We start from the raw sequence: 20,810 nt of genomic DNA, 5'->3' as shown, positions 1-20,810 counted from the left end.
CATTCTAAGTTTGGGAGGAATGTGAAGTCACGTGTCACAGGAGACCGGGTCACGTGTCAGGGGGCGGGAGACGGAAATAAACGAATCACCGGAACTGGCAGTTTGGCGTCAGTCCGGGTTTATGCAGCAAACCAAGTGGTTTACATCTTTCTTTAGCTTTGCACAGCGACCCATGGCCTAGGCAGGCCAGTGCATCCTGTGGAGACTCCACATCAACGTAGTCTCCCACATCACACACAGTTGTTGACTTGCACCCAGTCAACCTCTGTGTAGTTGAATTCTCCACTCCCCCTGACTCGCTGATGGTGGCTGGTTATTCGGAAACACTCTCTGACACAACCTAAGACAACATGCAAAATATTTCTAACACAGATAACCCTCTTGCCATTAGATCTAGTGACGCTGAAAAACAAACTGAATGCAGTGCAGTGCTCACTACAATCGAGTTGCTAAGTCAGTCACTGCCAGACATCTCAACTATAGCTGCAACAAGTGCAGCAATCCACACCACGCAAAGCGCAGCTGCCTCTAATCACGATCAAATCAAACTTTTAACTGCCATAAATACATTTTCTGATACAATAACAGCAGCTACATCTGTATCAACACCCCAAATCATCACATCGCCCAGACTGTCCCCTCTTCCTCCCTGCACTACTTATCTTTAACAATCGCCTATAATGTTTGCACAGTCATCTCCCAATTCCTCTGCCCTTTTCGATCTCCTTTTGCAACCCAACTCTGAGGAAGCAAGCAACTTCACTACCAACACATCATACATCTCTCCTTGTGCATCAATAGCCCCCTACATAAACCTGACACTAACTCTAATGAATACTGCTCTCCTCTCTTTGACAAAGCTTTTTGAGAGAATGGACATCAAAATAAACTAACAGACATTAATGATTTCGCAGTTACTACAACATGAATCTATGAAATCAAACATGAGGGAACTCATACCCTCAGACTTGATCCCCCCAAATCCAAAGGATGTTGTACCTATAGTAAGCCCTGAACAAATTATCCCATCACCTCTACTTGATACAGGGAGCATCATTTTTACTACTCAAACACACTCAGAATCAACTCTACTCATCGTAGAAATAATATCACAAGACCAAAACCCCCCAAAAAAGAAATAACAAGCCAGTCTTTACCATATTTACTAAGCCTAAACAAACACATGTCTCTTCATTACGAAACCCCCCCAAAAAAAGAAAAATATGAAGTAATCGACATTCAGACTCGATGTACCTCCAGGCACTTCATAAACCTTCTGTCTCTTCCAAAGAACTCAAAGCGGATTGCTAATTCCACGATCCCTAGGAAATATGCAACCATAGCCTTAAGTTCGAAATACACAAATAAACAGATTTCATCTCCAGATCTACAGTAGGAGCCTTTGGATCAACTAATAGAAGAAGTAGGCAATCAGAATCAAAAACTCTCTACGGCAATATCGCAGCCTGAAATTGTCCCCCCTCTCCCTTTGTCTATCCCTGCCTCTCAAGCTGCCTGGACTCAGAAAAATGTACCATCATTGTTACATCAACTGAGAAATTAAATAGCTAAATCAGTGGCTTTATACATCCAAACAACTCAAAGCAATCATCACGATTGAAATGGCATCTCTGTAATGCAAGGTCCTCCTATTAAGAAATTACAGCTGTATCATGATCTCAATAATCAGACAGCAAAGAGCCAACCCAAACTCCAAAAGGTTTCACCATCACCCAGACAGGCCCGCAATACTGTGCTATAAAAGCACCTTCATTGTTTCATAATTCAATGCAGACCAAATCCATATACATTTTAGGATCTTAATAGCTTTGATTAACATCTGTTGGAATCATGGCAGCATAAAAACTGAAAACAAATTTCAGGACATAAGCAATACTTTAGATCATGTAATTATGGATTCCTCCATCACGCACACAATGTTAGTAGGCAACCTAAACATTCACTGCATTTCTAAACCTGCTGTCATACAAACCTCAATTGCTCAACGCTGGACCAAATTAATGGCAGATCGGCAGCTGATCTTAGTGAATGGTTCTCTCCCAGGCGAGATTCCAGGAAATAGTATGTGGCATAGACTCCAACAACCTATTCGCAATTGCTGAACACATTGAAATCAAACCACAAATACATAGTGATCATATCCTCCTTGAACTCACATGGATCTGGGAAACTGCGAGAAATCCTTCTCGTTTGCCCCAATACCATGGGCAGGTGATCCTCAATGGAGGTAGGAGTCGGTTTTGCTGGACACCATAGCGTCTCGAAGCCCTTAACTGTTGTATGCTGGCCAATCCTGATGGTTTGTGACGAAAGGCAATCCAAGAAAATGGGCACTACGTAGCAGCATTGTACATCTTTAGAGAGAAACCCAACAGGTTAACCAAACCCATACACACACGTAAACATACACATGATGCAGAAATAAAAGCGAGAAAATCTGCTTATCGCAGATCCCAATAAATGGCCTGTCGATTATAAGCTAACTCCAAATCTCGTATGTTAACAATTCTGAATACACAAAATAAGAATTGGTTAATTGCCCAGGCAGCCCTTATATTGCAAAATAATGGGGAACAGATTTTGCAAACATTGGCCTTGAAAAACTCTGCACAAATATGGAAAGGATGGAATCAGGCAAATCACGCTACACAAGTCCCTTTACAAATGAATGCAATTTCAGAGCGGGCATGGAACAGACATTATTCCCTTCTATATGTGCTGCCCCTTTCTGAAAGGTCTCCTGGAAGCCAGAGGCGTAGTCAGGATTATCTAACAAGTGAGTCCTGAAGCTTTTGTATTTTGGGCCCACCACAGTGACATTAACATCTGTAAATGGCTACAAAGTGCTACTGAGTGAGCATTTACAGATTTTGGGTGGGCCTTGCCTGCTCAGGTCCTACCCTGTCTACGCCTCTGCTGCAAGCTCATTATTGGATAGGAGCATCTCCCTGGTCTTTAACCAAGATGACATCAAAATTGACATATCAAAATTAAGTTCCTCTAGGGCTCCAGGACCTGATGGGTTTACCAATGTAATGCTCAAATCCCATCCCGACCACTGGGTGAAAATTCATTATAATGTATTTCTACAGATAATGACTACTGGGACTATACCATCTTCCTGGCTTAAATCAATAATCATGGCAGTCTTTAAACAAGGAGACTGCCAGTAAACGAGCAACTATCAACCCTTTGCTCTTCTGGACTCTCCCAGTAAGCTATTTGCCGATTAATCCTATGAGATCCGTATCACACTGGGTGTGTTCCCGGTTTAGGAACATCTGTCAACCTTATGACCATTAGTGCAATCAAGATACAGGGTCTCCAGTCGAAGCAGTCAATATACATGGCTTTCGTTGATTTTAAGTCTGCTTTCAACTCAATATCTAGGGAATTGCTAACTGCCAAATTATCACAAGCAGCCTGCCCGAGTCCGATCTTCACTCTTATTCGCCAACTACATACCAACACAACCATACAAATTCGACTAACGTTAGATGGCGAACTTAGCTCCCCCATCCCTACCTTCCAAGGATTAAAACAAGGTTGTATTTTAGCATCTACCTTGTTTAACTTTTTTATTTCGGATGTAAAACAAAGCCTCAACACGGTCACTTCTGACCCTCCAAAGCTAGGTCGACACACTCTTCCATGGCTTCTCTATGCGGACAGCCTTGTCCTCCTATCTAAGACACCAAGGGGTCTCCAGAACCTATTGTGTGCCCTAGAAAAATACACCACTGACAACTGCCTGTTGATCAACCCAGAACAAACCAAAGTCATGCAATGCGGCTACAAAACACAATATCGTAAATACTCCTTCCAATGGTCTCTGCATGGAACTCAATTAGAGGTAATCAATGAATATCAATATTTAGGCATAAACATCAAAAATCATAGTTCTGACCTTCCATAATACGCAGAGATCAGGAGAACAATGGTAGCGGCCACCTCACAAGCCTCCATAATTCACAGGAAGTATGGAAACTTCTCATGTTCCCCCCTAATTACCTTCTATAATCAGAAAGTAGTACTGAAAGTTCTGTACAGTGCAGAGACCAAACCTTATAGACCAAAACACTTTTGGCTTCAACTAGAAGGCCTATTTTGGAAGCATGTCCTCTCATTGCCACCGTCACAGCCGATTTGCATAATTAGACATGAGCTAGGCCTAATCTCCTTGCATGGTTTGTTTGAGTGGAAACTATGTTCCCTCTGTAGGAAATGTTTATCAGATTCCAAGGCAGAATTGTTATTGCAAGTAATATCTGTGTACTTCCAAATCTCAGATCAAAGCTTTGCGAAAAAGTGGAAACAACAAGTCACCAACATTATGGGCAGAGCAGATATTTCATCTGACTTCTTGCTAAAGAATCCAACGCGGGCAAGACAAAAACTTTTAGAAGATGACTGGATACGCACTCGTGAGACATGTCTTTCTTATGCCTCATTCAAAGATAACCCACTAGAACTGAAAAGAATGCGAGTGCTGGAATCGTACTTCATAAAATTTCCTTCACCAATTTACAGAAGTGCTTTTTTGCGGGTCCAGCTAAACCTGTGTCAAATAAGAGACTTGCTAGACACATGGCAAATCATAACTAAAAATAAAAATGTTTGTAGATTTTTCATAATCTCTAACCAACCTGAAATTGCCAAACATCTGTTAATACTGTGTCCTAAGCTAGAAGCCAAACAAGCCCTCTTCCTAAAATCATGCTTCAAAGATTTAGGAATTGTAACCGCTGATGTATTGTGCAAAGAGATATTTCAAGCTAATCGCCTCACACTGAAAATCGCGATTGTCAGATTTCTTATCTTTTTAAATCTTGTCTGAATTATGCCCAACGGACTTAAATGGAATGCAGAACTGGAATGGTCATGATTCTTACTTTCGCTAGCACAACTTGATTTTAAATTTCACATAGCATTTTAATTGACATGCTGAATGAACACATATGCAATGTTGTATACAAACTTGATTGATACTGATTTCTTTTTGATTTATTATTCCTTTAAAGTCAACATTCTTTTCATAGCTCATCACTGTAAAAATTGAAAGTTTGATACTTTTTCTTCTTATTTCAACTATATCAATAAAAAAAGATGTTTTAAAAAAGAATTGAAGACTTTGTCTAGAGGGAGGTAGGATGAGAGAGAAATGTCAAGGAGTAGGCTTGAGAAGGCAGGTTTAGGTGGAAACCACCTTGTAGTTTGATGTTCAAATTTCTCGTTGCATTCCAAATAACAATAAGTGGAGCTACCAGACTATATATTGGTCCTAAGACACCTGGACCAAGTAATGCAGAAATCCACAAAAAGCTAGATGGTCTCACCCAGCTAAATCCGGTGCTCTCAAAATGGCTCAGTGTGAGTTCAATCCTTTAGTAAACATGTACTGTCTTTTGACTCCATTTCGTGCAAATTAATAACTCATAACGTCATTAGTTTACTGCAAAAGATATTGGGCCTCATTACACGGACGGCGGTAAGGGTTAACGGTCACCGTTAATGGCAACGGTGACCGTTAACCCTTACCGCCGTACTACGAGGTCCCTTTGCGGGTTGGAGGATTTAACGCCTGCTTCTTGCAGGTGTTAAAATCCAACCCGCTAAGGGAACTTGGTGCTAATTACGGCACCGCAAAATTGCGGTGGCGTAATTAGCGCCTTCCCCATTCCCATAGAGCCCTATGGGGCAGAAATGGGAATGGGGAAGGGCAATGGCGGAAGGGGGATTTACCGCCCCTCCAACCTTGGAATGGGGCGGTAAATCCCCTTTCCACAAGGCGGTGCCGGTATTTTACCGGCATGAGCCATGGCGCTAATAGCGCCATGGCTCACCGCCTTCCGTGTAATGAGGCCCATTCTCTTTTCATTTGTCCAGTTTGACTGGATCTTGGTATAAATAGTTTCTCAGATGTGAAGTAATATTTATGGGAAGCAATTCCCAAGACTAAACATGGCCTAGCTTCAGTGCCTATGCATTTCGGAGCGGTTCTCCATCTTCAGGGCTTTTGTATTGCCATGTTATGCATCTTTCAATCAAAAACAATCCGTTTTAATGTGCAGGGAGCATGCAACAAAATAAGAGCTAATACGTAGTTAATAGCACAATGTACATACCACATATGTCCATGCGTATTTTCGAATCATGGTCGAAAGTAATCAGGAAGGAAAACAAATAATACTGCCATGAATAATTTGCATTGAATGATCTCAATTGAACTGAGTGCATGTAAATTGAATGAATTAAAGTACCTTTAGCTCATGGCTGTATTGCTTTTGTTCCAATGATGCGGAGGAAAAAAGCAGAGGAACAGAAAGAAAGCAAATTCAAAGCTTAATTGCTATGAATCTTAGCTTGTCATGTCCATAAGGGCGTACATGAAGGAGAATACATGTGTTAAAAGGCAAGTTTACCTTGCATTTTCATGAGGCTTCACTTCCTCGTGTGCATATGTTGTAGAAAAAACGACAGCTGTTACGAACTGTGTGGACTAGATAGTTGTTGTATCTCAGTTAGGACTGTAGGGAACGTTTACCTTTTCTCATTGCCGTGTCGGCAACAAAACTGGAACCGCTCGTGAACGTGCAGCTCTGTATCACTGTAGTATGCTTTGGTTGCCATAACGATCTGGCGTGGCGTCGCACAACGGCAGCAAATGTGCTGACGTGCCAGCACCTTGCATCCCGTGTCCCCCTGGAAACTGAGGCACGGGAAAGTGATGGTACAGCAAATGTAGGTTGTTGTTAGTAAAAACCTGAAGGTAAACTGTTGGGATAAGTGTGTAATTAAGGTGATAAGAATTGTATGATAATGGATGCGGATATGGTTGTTATGTTACTAAAAGGCCCAATGTTTGCGTATGAAGGGATTAGTGGTTGTATAAACCGAACGGCCGTGACCTCCTGATATGTAATCATATTATTGGTATCCTGCATACAAGATGTTGGTCATGAGTGTGGGAGATGGATAAAATGGCATTGTTGTGCTAGGTAACCATCACACCACGTGTGTATGGCAAACTGAAAGGATATGTAGTAACATGCTCGAGTCGGCATGATGACGTGTGGTAGTGTTAAAATGTTTTCCAAAGCTATACTGTGCTTAGGTGAGTGCTGGTAACCGTAAATCTAGAAATGGGCTGTAAATGCATAATCGAATTGGTACTTCTAGTAATGGACCATGTAGGGTATGCATGTTGGCATAGTATAGAAAGAGAGAGTCACCCCAAATCATAAATCTCACATGAGGCGTGTGGTGTGTCTTACTAACTGATATGTGATTTATGCAGTGACCCACAGCATTCTAAATGTTAAGGTTAACGTGGAGATGAATGTAACATGACCAAAATGGTGCACAATTGCTCAATGGCATTCTGAAACGTCCCTATTGTAAATTACAGTGATACCCAAATTATGGATCTTATAAGAAGCACTTATGTGTTGCTATTTGGTGAGTCTAGGTCATGTAGATGGTGGTTTGCGTAATAGCTATTTGTGATTTCACTTATCTGATTCACATGTACATGGTAATGCTAGAGATGTGTACATATGGTGGAAACTCTGAGGAATACATGATTAACCAAAGTGGTTAATATTTCATAGGTAACTTGCTAAATTCACTTCCTCATTGAGACCCCTGGGTGAAAGGGACCCTCAGCGTTCTATCCAGTAGGATTCCCTTCTTTCAAGTCTCTTCTGTATATTCTCATGTGGCTCTTTTTTGTTTACAAATTCCAATATAAGGAATCTGATTTGTGCCAGGTTATGTCTTTGGTCTGTCCAATGTCTAGCCACTACTGAATTCATGTTTCTGTTCCGTATACACGATCTGTGTTCGTTCCAGCGTAACTTTGCTTCCCTTTTTGATGGTCCCACGTAGTACTGTTCGCATGGGCATTCGATTCCGTATATAACATTGGATCTGTCACATGTTGCAAAATGTTTACGGTTGATGTTTTTCGCCAGTGTGGGGGTTATTCACTGTATGACCTTTTTAAGCATGGGAATGTTCCTTTGTATTTAGATTCCATTTTTGCAGCTGTTGTCCTCATCTGCACTAGGCAGTCTCTAAAGTTACTGCTGTGCTGGTATGTGAACATGAGGTGCTCCATAAATAGATTCTCCACTATTTGATCGCATGAAAGGACTTGCCAATGCTTCTTGATAATGGTTTTAATCTTGTTACTTTTTTTTGAAAATCTTGACATAAATACTAAGGGAGGTTATTTCTTAAGTTTTGTAGGTGCCAGTAGGAGCTCTTCCCTGTTTTTTTTGTTCCACCTTTGCTTTTGCTTCTGCAACTTCCTCCTCATTATATCCTCTTTTGTTTTGATGAATTCCTCTCCCATCTTTTTCAATTCTACAGTGTAATCATCGGGGTCACTAATAATCCTTTTTACCCTTAGCATTTGGCTGTAAGGTAAATTTCGTATCATCCTTGGTTGGTGAAAGCTTAATCTGTGTAGTAAGTTGTTGCAGTCTGTTGCCTTGCTGAAAATGTTGGTTTTGTATCTGTCCCCTGTGGATTGAATGTTCACATCTAGAAAGTTTATGTTTTCTTTGGAATATTCATGGGTAAATTGAATCCTCTAGTCAATTGAGTTCAGATATGTGAAAGACTCTTTCAATTGTTCTTCGGTGCTGGTCCATATGCCAAAAATATCATCAATGTATTAAATCCATATTGCCAAATGGTGTTTCCATATGGGGCTATTCAATATGTGATCATTTCAAATTTGTGAATAAATGTGTTGGCGTAAGCGGGCACCATGAAGGCCCCCATTGATGTACCAGAGGTTTGTAGAAAGAATTGCTTGTTGTAGCTGAATTAAGAATTCCTTGCTATAGATTGGATTAAAATTATGATGAATTCTTTCTGCGCTGCAATCTTTCCTGTATTTAATGGAAACCATTCTAATGCTTCTAGCCCTAAGTCATGTGGGATAGACGTGTATAGATTTTTAACATCTACTGTAAACAGTATTTGGGCCTGGGTCGTACCCTTACTACCATGGTGTAAACTATTTTTTGCATGGGAATGTTCCTTTGTATTTAGATTCCATTTTTGCAGCTGTTGTCCTCATCTGCACTAGGCAGTCTCTAAAGTTACTGCTGTGCTGGTATGTGAACATGAGGTGCTCCATAAATAGATTTTTGCCCCATAGGGCATAATGGGAGTGGGGAAGGCGCTAATTACGCCACCGTAAATTACGGTGGCGTAATTAGCACCATGGTCCCTTAGCGCCATGGATTTTAACGCCTGCAAAAAGCAGGCGTTAATATCACCATGGCGCTAACGGACCTTGTAATCAGGCGTTAAGGGTTGGCACCGTTTACGGCGCTGTTAACCCCTTAACACCTGATTCGTAATGAGGCCCTTTGTGTTGATTCATATGGTATCATACCCAGGTGTTATTAGAAATGGGTGGTGTCTTTAATGTATGTAGGCGTGCTTTGGATTAAGGGTTGGAGAAAATAATCAACATATTTCCCAATCTGTTGTAGTAGACGGTTAATTCCTGCTACAATTGGTCCCCCAGGTGGATTCACTAGATCTTTATGCACTTTAGGTAAGGTGTAGAAGTTGGGTATGCGTGGATGGTCGTTGCATAAATACTTGTGTGTGTGGTGGTTTATCCATCCATTCTCTTCAGCTTCCCGGAGCATTTCTTCAAGGTCGTGTTTGATAGACATGATAGAGTCATTATCTAAAGCTGCATATGTGGTTGTATCCGCCAATTGTCTTTTGCATTCGATGTCATCATCTTTTGAGTTCATAATGACCAGTGCTCCCCCTTTATCTGCCGGTCTTATGGTAAATTGTTTGGCACTGTACACGTTCTTAATTAACGCTAATTTGTTTCATTTTAGATTCTTATATTTTGTCTTGATGAAATCCAATCGTTCCAAGTCCTTCAGTACCTGTTTCTCAAAAATGTCCATCGCTGAAATGTTTATCGGGGGTACAAAATTACTTTTGGTATAACCATAGTCATCTCCTTCCGGTTGTGCTTGTTCTTCAAGTTCGTCAAAAAATACTTTTTAGCTTCATTTTTCTTGTCAGTTTCTACAATTCCACTTTAGTGTCAAATTCAGAACTGTCATATGTTGGCACACAACTTAATCCTTTCCGCAGAGTCTCCTTCTCTGCGGCTGTTAGAATTCTGGTGGAAAGATGTATTACTTAGTCCTCCTCTGTTGTAACCTCGTTAGTGGTCCTACACATACTTTTTCTCTTCCCCTTTCTTGTTCCTTTGGTCCTCTTCCTAAAAATGTGACCCCTGAGGTTGAGGCAGAGGTTGGAGCTGTTGTTGAAGCTCCTACTGCTTGTGTGTCCCTCTCGTTTGTGGATTCCGCAACTGTTTCCGATTCAGAACTCGATGTGTTGCTGGACTCATTCTGGCCCTCATTACGACCCTGGCGTTGGACCATGGTGCTGATAGCACCATGGTCCATGCCGGTAACATACCGACTACGCCATGGCGGAATGGGGAATTACCACCCCATTCCGAGGTTGGCGGGGCGGTAATTCCCCATGCCGCCATGGCCCTTCCCCATTCCCATTTTTGCCCCATAGGGCTCAATGGGAATGGGGAAGGCACTAAGTACGGTGCCGCAAATTGCGGCACCGTACTTAGCACCAAGGTCCCTTTGCGGGTTGGTTTTTAACGCCTGCAAAAAGCAGGCATTAAAGTCTCCAACCCGCAAAGGGACCTTGTAATCAGGCGTTAAGGGTTTAATGGCGCTGCCCCCTTTTACGGCGCCGTTAACCCCTTAACGCCTGGTTTGTAATGAGGGCCTTTGTCTAGGTCTTCATATGGGTGGTCCATATGTATCCATCCAGGTGTAAACCTCTTTGTAGATATAATCATAAGTGTCCCTCTTGAATTTCCATTTTTTTTTTTTTGAGTTTGGATTTGTAGTTCACCAACTTTCTTCTTTTTTCAGTTTAAAAGTAGTTGCCAATTCTTTCTGTATTTCTTTGATTTGTGCATCAATTACCTGTAGTTTAGCTGTGAGTTCTTGGACTGGTAATAGACTCAAGTCTAGTGACCATCTATTCAGTATTGCCTCCCATTTTCTCACAAATTCTTTACTTTCTTTGGAAAGTGTGGGTCGTAATTGGATTCTGAGGCCTCTTGGTATTCTCTGGGTTTTGTAGTATCTTCCTAGAGTAATTGCGTGTAACTTACAACTTATTTATTTCCTGATGAGGTACTCTAGTTGTTTTATCCTCTTTGCAGGATCTTGGTTTGCTGTATTGTCTTTGTTGAATCTGCTGTCACTGATAAGTCCTTAGATGGCATTTGCATCCTCGGTAGAGAAACCCAATGTTTCTGCTCGTTTTGTTGTGAATAGACTTGAGCAATAGTCAAGTCTACTGAGCATGAGAGTGGAGTTTTAGTAGTTAGTAAGAAAAGTAAAAGCATTTCCAAATGTTGAGGTTAATACAAGCAGCAGCGGTTCTGAAAGTGATGAATTGTCACAATCAGCGGTCTCTGTCCACGAGAAGACCACGATTATGGGCCTTGAGAGAGGGAGCCAGAAGGTCAGGTGGGAAGGAAATAGGAAAGGTGTGGGTAGCATTGGAAATGGAAGAGGGAAGAAAATTGAACAAGAGACAGCAGAGTGCCATCCAGTGATAAATTGCAGTTAGACAGTTCACAATCCATTCTTAGATGGCTGGTGAAGGAGAGAAAGGAGAACAATATTTGAATGTTATCAACAGAAAAGTGATAATGAAAGCCAAAGGAGGAAATAAGTCTTCCTAGGGCTGATGTACATTGGGTAAACAGCAGAGGTAAAAGGGCTGATCTTTTGGAGACACTGACACAGAGAGGGATGGGGTCAGAGGTTTGCGAATTCCAAGAAATTTTAAAGGATCGGCTCTCCAGTTCGAAGGTGATCCAAACAAGAGCACATTTGTGAAAACCAAAGGTCCTGGAGATTGAAGAGGAGAGAGGTGTGTTTGGTAGTGTTGAAAGTGGCAGAATGTTCCAAATGGATAGTATAGAAGAGATTTTGGAATGGTGGGCATTAGTGCGTAAGTTGGAGAAGTGCATGAGTGCCGTCTCGGTGGAGTGTTTCCTATGGAGCCAGATTAAAGTTGATATCGAAGGGCATTATCCTCAAGGCGGTCCAGTTGAAGATCACTTTCTCAAAGACTTTTGAATAATGGGGAAAGAGAGAAACAGGAAAATAGCAAAGAGTCCAGAGAGAGTATGGTTAAAGAGCTTAGAGACATAAGCGACATATAGGTAAGTGATTGAGACTAAACCTTTGACCATTTGGGGAGCAAACGGTTTGTTAAGAGTGCAAGATGGGTTGGCACTGCAAAGGATGTGTGCTGATTCCATTGGAAAGGTAGGGGAGAAGTAGTTGAGAGTGGACGAGGTGGGGTAGATGTAGTAGACAAAGGGACGGTTAAGGAGATAGAGAGAGGAGAACTTTGAGAGTATGAATTTTGAGGATGAGATGGATATTGGCTTGGGAGGTGTGTGCAAAGGTTAGGGAAGCGATTGACACTTTGTAGGCTATGAGATTTTTGTTTATGGGGTCTGAATTTCAGAGCTGATCCAAGCATAATGGCAGGAAGATAATGGCGGGAGGTTATGAATTTTGGAGCAGGATAGTGTCGGCCAATTTGAGTCATAAGTGCATAGTTAAAGTCAGAGAAAGCATGGTCAACGGAAGAGGCATGAATAGGGGAAAGAGACAGGAGAGAGGTCCTCACATCATCATGGTAAGGGGCAAGAGGGTCCAGCCTGCCTGGATTTCCTCTTATTCATTGAAGAGAGGGAGATGAGGAGTAGAAGGTGGAGGGGGCAAGATCTTAAATTGAACAGTCGAGTAATCAGAGAGGGAGGGGTCAATGTAGAGGTCAGAGGAGGATAGCCAAGTAGCAAGAAAGACAAGATCAAGCGAGTTCTCACCAGAGTTGGTTGGCAGAACGTGGAGGGAGTCGAGGGAATGGTAGATAGAAGGGATTTAAGGTCAAGGCAGTTGGCTGCAGGCCGCTTGGGGAGGTTAAAGTCCTCCTGCATGGCAATGGGGATGTCAGTAGATGACTCAAGGGGAAGGGAAAGATCAGGGAAGAAGATGTTGAGAGTTCTAGGGTATTGGTAGACAGCCAAAACTGTAAGAGGAGTGGGAGGGATGATTCCCTGCAACTTTTTCTGCTAATCTCCTGAATTTCTCCTCTTTGCAATACCACTTCCAGTCCTTCTCCAAACCCCAATCACTTGCCTTATTGGTAATCTATCACCCTCATGGCCCTGTTACCTCTTTCTGTGTGATCTGAATGCACTTCACACTTTCCTTCTACTATATAATGTGTCTTTGTTTATTCTTGGGTACTTCAACCACCATCTCTCTTCCACATGTTCTGCTGTTACTTTATTAACTATTCTTGATTGTTATTATCTTCTGAATATTACCAACCCTCCTTCCCACATCTCTGGGTCATCTTTGGACTAAATCTTCTCTTCACTACCAATCACTTCCTCCATCTCTGCCCTACCACTATATTAATTGACCATTTTATTCTTTCCTTTTCTCTCGTCTTTCCTCCTTCTTCCCACCCTCAGCCACAAACTACTACTTTCCTCCATCAAGATCTTTATTCTTTCCAGGTCCCACATTTTATTTCCACACTTTGCCCTCTCCTTCTCTCTATTGATGCCTTTCCTTCTCTCGCACTTGACTCTGCTACTTCCCTTTTCACTTCTGGCCTGTCAGACACTGTTGACTCTTTTCACCCTCCTTCTTCCCTTTTCCCTTGCTGCAAGCCTTCCTAACTTCTCTTCACATTCCGTATGATTCATCACTACTCTTTGCTAAGCAACAATTTAATTTAATAATCTATTTGACTCTCTTCTCATTCTCATCACTTATTTCAAACCTTGAATCAAATTATTTAAAATTATTTACCCTGCTACTCCTGACCCAGCTACATTCTTTCCTCTATCTGCTTCTAACTGTGCTGGCTAATTTTCTTTTCTAGCCCCTCTCCTCCATTCTTCTATTGACTCTTCCTCTTCCACGCTATTTCTTGTCCCTCTTTCTTTCCCCTCTCCCTAATATCCACTGTTCTTCCTTTTTTTGAATTTCAAATCTCTTTCTTTCTCTCTAAGGCTCATTGTGCAACTTTCCCTTCTTCTTTAATCCCTACAGTTTATCACTATTGTCTTCTGTACCGTACTGCATTTTTTAACTCTTCATTGGGTACCTCTATCATTACATACTTATACCTTTCCTTCTACCTTTATGCATGCCTCTAGCCAACCTATTTTAAAGAAACCTTCTCTCGACCCCTCTTTGCCTTCAAATGTTTGCCCTATTTGATTACTCCCTTCATTTCCAAGCTTCTCAATTGCTTCGTCTATGTCCAGATCTCAGTCCATTTGAACAATACTGCACTTCTTCCTGCTTGACAATCAAGATTTCATCCTTGTCACTCTAAGGAAATTGTTATTCTCTCCTATCTGATGACTACTCAAAACTATATTCCCTCCGTGTTCTTTTGAACTTGTAGCTGCCTTTGATAAGGTTTACCACTCCAGCTTGCTGTTCTCCCTTCATCGTCTTAGTTTTTGGATTGGTTTCACTACTATCCTACTAGTGCACCTTCTCTATATCTTGGGCTGGCAATTTTTCTTCTGTCATTGTATCCTCTTTCCTACGGTGTACCCCAAGGTTCAGTGCTGGTTCCTTTGCTCATTTCTCTTTACACAATTCCTTGTGCCTCTATTATTTATTCCTTTGTTTTTATATAAACGACTCCCGTTCTATTCCTTTTCCGACTCTATTCAGTATACTCTCTCAGCATGTCTGCTTGGAATCCAATCCTAGATGTCTGATAATTTCTTTCATCTGCTTTTCACTGAGAGGGAGGTCCTGTTTCCACCCTCCTGGCCATATGTTGTTTTCCTGCACATGTGGAGTTTGTACCTGGCTGCTGACCATTCCATTAGGTAGGTGCACTTTCTGTGCGTTACTGCACCTCCAGGGGAATTATTGAACCTGAAAAATTGAAATTAGAAAAAAAAGAAGGAAAAAAAACGAAATTTGCATAAAATTGTTGGAAAGGACTGTTTTATTTGGCGCTTTTATCTTGCTGCCTTTTTTTGAGCTTTTTAATACTTGGAGCTGCCTTTCTATTTTGAAAGCACACATTTTTTCCACTACTGCCTGCTTATTTGACTGTTTTTGGCCCTTCCAAAATGGCCACCGTGCCTTTCTTTGTTGTGTAGGCAGGCTGTGCTGAACCTCCTCTCCCTGTGCAACACTCCCATTGGTTGCTGAGTGTTTTCTTCCATCCAAACAGGGACCGGCAGGCTTTAGCAGGCCCTCTCAGCAAATGCCCACTTCTAAGGCCCTAACTGCTCCCTGTCTGCTTCTGGAACGCTAATTGGGGTCCTCCCTGCACCTTAACCACAATGATGCTGCCACCTCACTCCTCTAAGAAATCTGGACTGCCTTGACTTGGCCTCCTCTAGCGCTATGGGTTAGTCCCTCCTTATGGACCCACTCCTACCGCCTTTGAATATCACTGTTCTTTCTGCTTGTTACTCCTATGTTGTCATCCTGATGCACAGTGCTTCCTAAAACCCTTTGCTAACATCTGATTCCAAGATTGAAAAGTCAAATCTTGCTGTTTTTGCTTTGTGCTAAAAAGTCAAATCTTGTTGCCCATTGCGAGAAACTCTGTATTTTGCTTGTATACTGATGCTTCTCTGTACCTTGCCAGCCCAGTGATCTCACCACTCTCTTTTGTCCCACACCTACCTGCCTTAGCCCTCCCAGTTTCTCCATCTCTCCTCACTTCCACCCCCATGGCGCTTTCTGTTTCTCTATCTTTACCAACTGCTTCTCCATTGACTATCCTTCCCTTCTCACTAAGTCTGGTAGAACGAAGTTCAAAAAGGATATCTTGGCGTCTAAACCTGGTCTTCCTATCACCGACACCTACTCCAATGCTTCCTCCAGACAGACACTCACTGACATCCTCTTTGTCGTTCCTTCGCCAGATCTATGGACTGCTCATATGATCTCTGTGCTCTGCCGAATCTCCCCCTCTCCCATTAATGGTGGCACTCGCTGGGATGTCGTCATGGCTTTATCAACTCCTCTAAAGTCATCATTAATGTCTACCTAAATGGCACTGTCATAGTCCAAGGCCCTCTGGCCAATCTCCTCCTCTTTGTTAGGCACTTCCCTCATCAATTTCCTCTCATTTCTTGCTGTCCCCTACTCGGTTACCTTGCCCTCTCTCTCCTCCTCCTCTTCTGCCCCTCCTAGGGCTCTTTCTCCTCCGCAGGGCGTACCTCTGATCTGTACCCCTGCCCAGAAGGTCTTTAAGGCTGGCAACCTTCTTCATATTGCAACTCTCAACTCTTGCTCTGCTGTCAAACACTCCTCTGACATCTGCCACCTCCTTGAAGAACTAGACCTTGATGTCCTTGGTCTTACTGATACATGGTTCACGGCCAGCTCTGTCACAAGCTTTGACACTCTCCTCCCTGATGGCTACAAGATCCTCTCCTCACCCAGATTCTCCCAGTCTGGTGGTGGGGGGGTAGCCCTGATTTTCCTAAGTGGATTCCTGCCTCTATCATTCCCACTCAGACCTACTCCTCTTTTGAATGCCTTGTCTGTAGGCTTTCTCTCTCGCCTACCCATGCTCTAACTGTGGCTACCATCTAACGGCCTCCTGGTAAAATCACCTAATTTCTCTCTGAGTGGGCAGACCTCTACTGCTCCCTCCTGGCCTCTACCACTCACCTCCTCCTCCTCGGTGACCTCAATATACATTTATACTCTCCTTGTTCCTCCTCTGTACTTCCGTGACCTCTGTGATTCCTTCTCCCTGTCCATCCTCCCCTCTGGCCCGACTCACTCTGCAGGGCACACACTCGATGTCTTGATCTCCTCTGACCTCCCCTTCTCCATCCCTTTGACCACTCCTCTCTCCTGGAGCGATAACTCCCTCCTCTCCTCTCATCTCTCCCTCTCTTCCCCCAAGCCAAGCCTACCCCAACACTGCCACCTACCTTCTCGGACATCTGGCCCATGAAGCGTGTGTCAGTTGAGGCTTTTGCCACCACTTTCTCTACCCCCTCCACCTTTGGCTGTCTCACATCCTGACACAGCCCTGTCTCTGCTCTACTCTACAATTTCTGATGCTCTTGATGCTCTTGCCCCTGTCATGAGGATCCATTTGAAGTCCAAAGCCAAGTGCAATTCCTGGTATGACTCTGACCTAGCTACACTTAAACGTAAGTGTAGGGCAGTTGAGAGGAAATGGAGGGTTTCCTGTTCATCCTCTGACAAACTGGCCTGTTGCCTGCTACAAAGGCAATACCGACTCTCTGTCCTCACCAAGAAGAGAGTCCACATTTAAGCCTGTGTCTCTGCGGCATCTAACAACTCGGCCAAACTTTTTAAAATCTGCAAGGAGCTGGCCAACTCTGCTGCAGTCTCTACCCCTCATGTTGCCTCCCAGGTTCTTTGCAATGCCCTTGCCTCTCACTTCATTTAAAAAACCCAGGACAGCCTCTCCACTCCCACCCTCCTCTCCTCTCGACATCTATGCTTGCTGACCCTCCTTTAGCCACCCCACCATCCTTCTCGTCCATTCCTCTTTTCTCCCCTGACAAGGTCACTAGACAAGTCCGATCTATGAAAGCCTTGTCAAAACAGGTTCATCCCTGTTCCTCTAAAACCATTAAGGACCACATTGACACCATCACTCTGGCCCTTGCTGATTTTTACAACCACTCCTTTGCCTCAGGATCCTTCCCCTCCCCTCTGAAGCACTCCCATGTGCATCCTCTTCTCAAGAAATCCACAGCTGATCCTTCTTGTCCAGCTAACTATCGCCCAATTTTCATTACTCCCTTTCTGGGCAAACTCCTAGAAAAGTTGGCCATCTCTCATGCTAGCCTTCATTCCAATTCTGTTGGTTGTCTCCATGACCACCAGTCTGGCTTCAGAGCTGCCAGAAGCAAGGACACTGCTCTCCTAACATCCGTGAAGATCTGCTCTCCAACCTTGATTCTAACATTCCCTCTGTCCTCATCCTCCTCGATCTCTCTTCTGGCTTCAACATGATCAACCATACCATCCTGCTCAACCATCTCTGTGAAAACCTGGCTATCACTGATCAGGCTATGGCCTGGCTGACCTCTTTCCTCTCAGATCGACCCTCCTAGGTCCAACTTGGGTCCTTCCTATCATCTATCTTCCTCTCTATCTGTGGTGTTCCCCAGGGGTCTAACCTCTCTCTCTGGATTTTCAACCAATACCTGGCAACTCTCGCCCACTGTATTGCCATTTTCTGCTCAAATTTCCAGTGCTACGCTGACAACACTCAACTCATTTCAAGCTGCCCTCTGCCACCTCCTTCCCTCTCTCATCTCTGATTGCCTAACTGCCATTCAAGATTGGTGTGCCCCCAATGATCTTTGTCTGAATGCCAGCAAGACAGAGATACTCCTCATCAGCACACCTTCACCATCCTTTCCCCTCACTCTCTGGCTGGCTTCCCTTGGCCCTCCTCCTACCCCCCCCTGCGAGGCTAAGAACCTCAGGGTCATCTTTGACTCTACCCTTTCCTTCTCCGCCCACATCTCTGAGGTCTCTAAAAAGTCAAATTTCCTACTGCACCTCCTGAGAGGTACTCTGCCCTTCCCCCCTTCCCCCAAAAGCTCATAGTGTCCTAAGCTCTGGTTCTCTCTAGGTTGGACTATTGTAACATCCTCTTTCTAAATCTACCTGCCTCTACTCTCCACCCTCTGCAACTAATCCAGAACAGGACTGCGAGACTAGTCCTTAGCCTCAAGCCCTGGGATCGTATCTCTCCAGCTCTGAAATCTCTCCATTGGCTCCCAGTGGATGCAAGGATTAAATTCAAAACCCTCTGCATTGTCCACAAGGCTTTCTGTGGCCTGGGTCCAAAATACCTTCAGCGCTCCCTCGAGCTCTTCGCTCCTCTACCTCTAACTCCCTCAGGGTCAGTCGTTTTTCAACGAAACAAGCTGGGGGTAGATCTCTGTCTTCCGCTGGGGCCTCCCTCTGGAACAGCCTCCCTGCCACTCTAAAACTTGAGGAGATCTATCTCCCGCAGCACCTCAAGACCTTCCTCTTTTCTTCTGCCTTCGCTCCCCCTCCCCCTGCTGATCTGTTCTCTCTTAGCACCGTGCACCTGGCCACCCTCTGTCCTCCGGGCCCAGGTACCTGCTCACCCTACCACCCTCCCGCACTGCCTCCGGGCCACCCATTGCACTGGGGTCTGTATCTGTACCCATACAGCCACCCCCCTTTTTCTTCCTGCACTTATCAGACCTACCCTGTCTGCTGCCTTAAACCTAGCACTTGTAAATTGCTGGCTGCATTACCACTGTTTGTTGCCTTTATTATTTATTCATTGGTATTTATCTGTTTCTCCACTGCTTTGCACTTTCCACTTCTCGCCCCTTCCATGCGCTTTTCCCCTCCCCCTCTCCCATGCACTTGCGCGTTCTCAATGTCACTGGGCCTAGTAAGATCGCTGTTTTGTTCTCCCCTGTTCCCATCCATTGCCTTGTCGCATTCTGAAACACATGTGTACGAGCGCGATAGAAATAAAATATCAATATCAATTACCTGCATCTCAGTCCCTCTAAGATTGAGGTTCTCTTCTTTCCTGCATCAACCATTCCCCATTCTTTTCCCCTCTCTTATTTTACCAATCTCCTTCTGTTCTTATGAAATCTCCTTCCACTCTTAACTTGAGCATGAATTGGGACTCTTCTCTTTCCTTCTCCCACATATCTACTATTGCACACTCTTGTTGCTTTCAACTTTTTAATATTTGGAAGGCTTGTCAAATTCACACATTTCATGTTACAAGGTCTCATGTTCCCTGTCTACTCACATCTGTTCTACTGTTTGAGTCTTCTACTCGGTCTTCTGTTTATCAGTTAGGTCTTGTCTGCTCACTGTATAACTCCTTCATCCAGCTCTTTTCTGCTTATCTCCTCTCGACTCTTTGTCTCCTGTTTTGCTCTCTTTGCACTGTCTATCCTTTGAATCTTGTTTATTGTTTCATTTCCTCTGTATTGCCTTTTCATGTTTACACGGCTCAGGCCCTTCCTCCATTCCCAGTCTCATTTCCTTTGATCTGTTCCCCGTACCCCCTATGTTTGCTCTTGCGTTCATTGATTTACTCTACTTGAAACTAAAGTGCAGATTCAGTCCCATGGAAGGGCTGGAACCCTGATTAAAGCATGACCATAATATGATTCTGTTCTACAGAATTATGCAGTTGTATAGTTTCTAACTTTTCTACAATCTTCAATAACTTTGCAATCTATGCTGAGCCAGTGATAATTACTCAAGAGATTAGGGACAAGAGTGGCTATCCTTAGTAAAGATGAGATCAACACAGTTTTGAGGGGGAAAGGAAATGTGGCATTTTGAAAAGAGAACCTTACGACACTAGAATGTACAACAGCTAGGCATGTTGTTATTTGATATGCAGTGAACGTGGGGAAGTCATGTAACTTCGGTTGGTAGGTTTAGATCCAATTATAAAGGAAGAACCAATTCCTCCAAAACTACCTGGAATCCACTGTATGGATCTAACGTAGGTTCATCATAAGGAGACTATTAAATTGCAGTTTGGGGATTGAGTCAAATTATGGTTTGTAAATTATAACATTCTTGATTTGTAATTAATAACATGCTTAGTACCCAGAGGCTTCTTAGCGCGGACCTCGGAATCGAATCTGTGTTACTGCA

This window comes from Ambystoma mexicanum, chromosome 10 (assembly GCF_040938575.1).
Source record: "Ambystoma mexicanum isolate Mex_15411 chromosome 10, UKY_AmexF1_1, whole genome shotgun sequence".
NCBI lineage: Eukaryota > Metazoa > Chordata > Amphibia > Caudata > Ambystomatidae > Ambystoma > Ambystoma mexicanum.
This window is presented reverse-complemented; position numbering follows the sequence as displayed.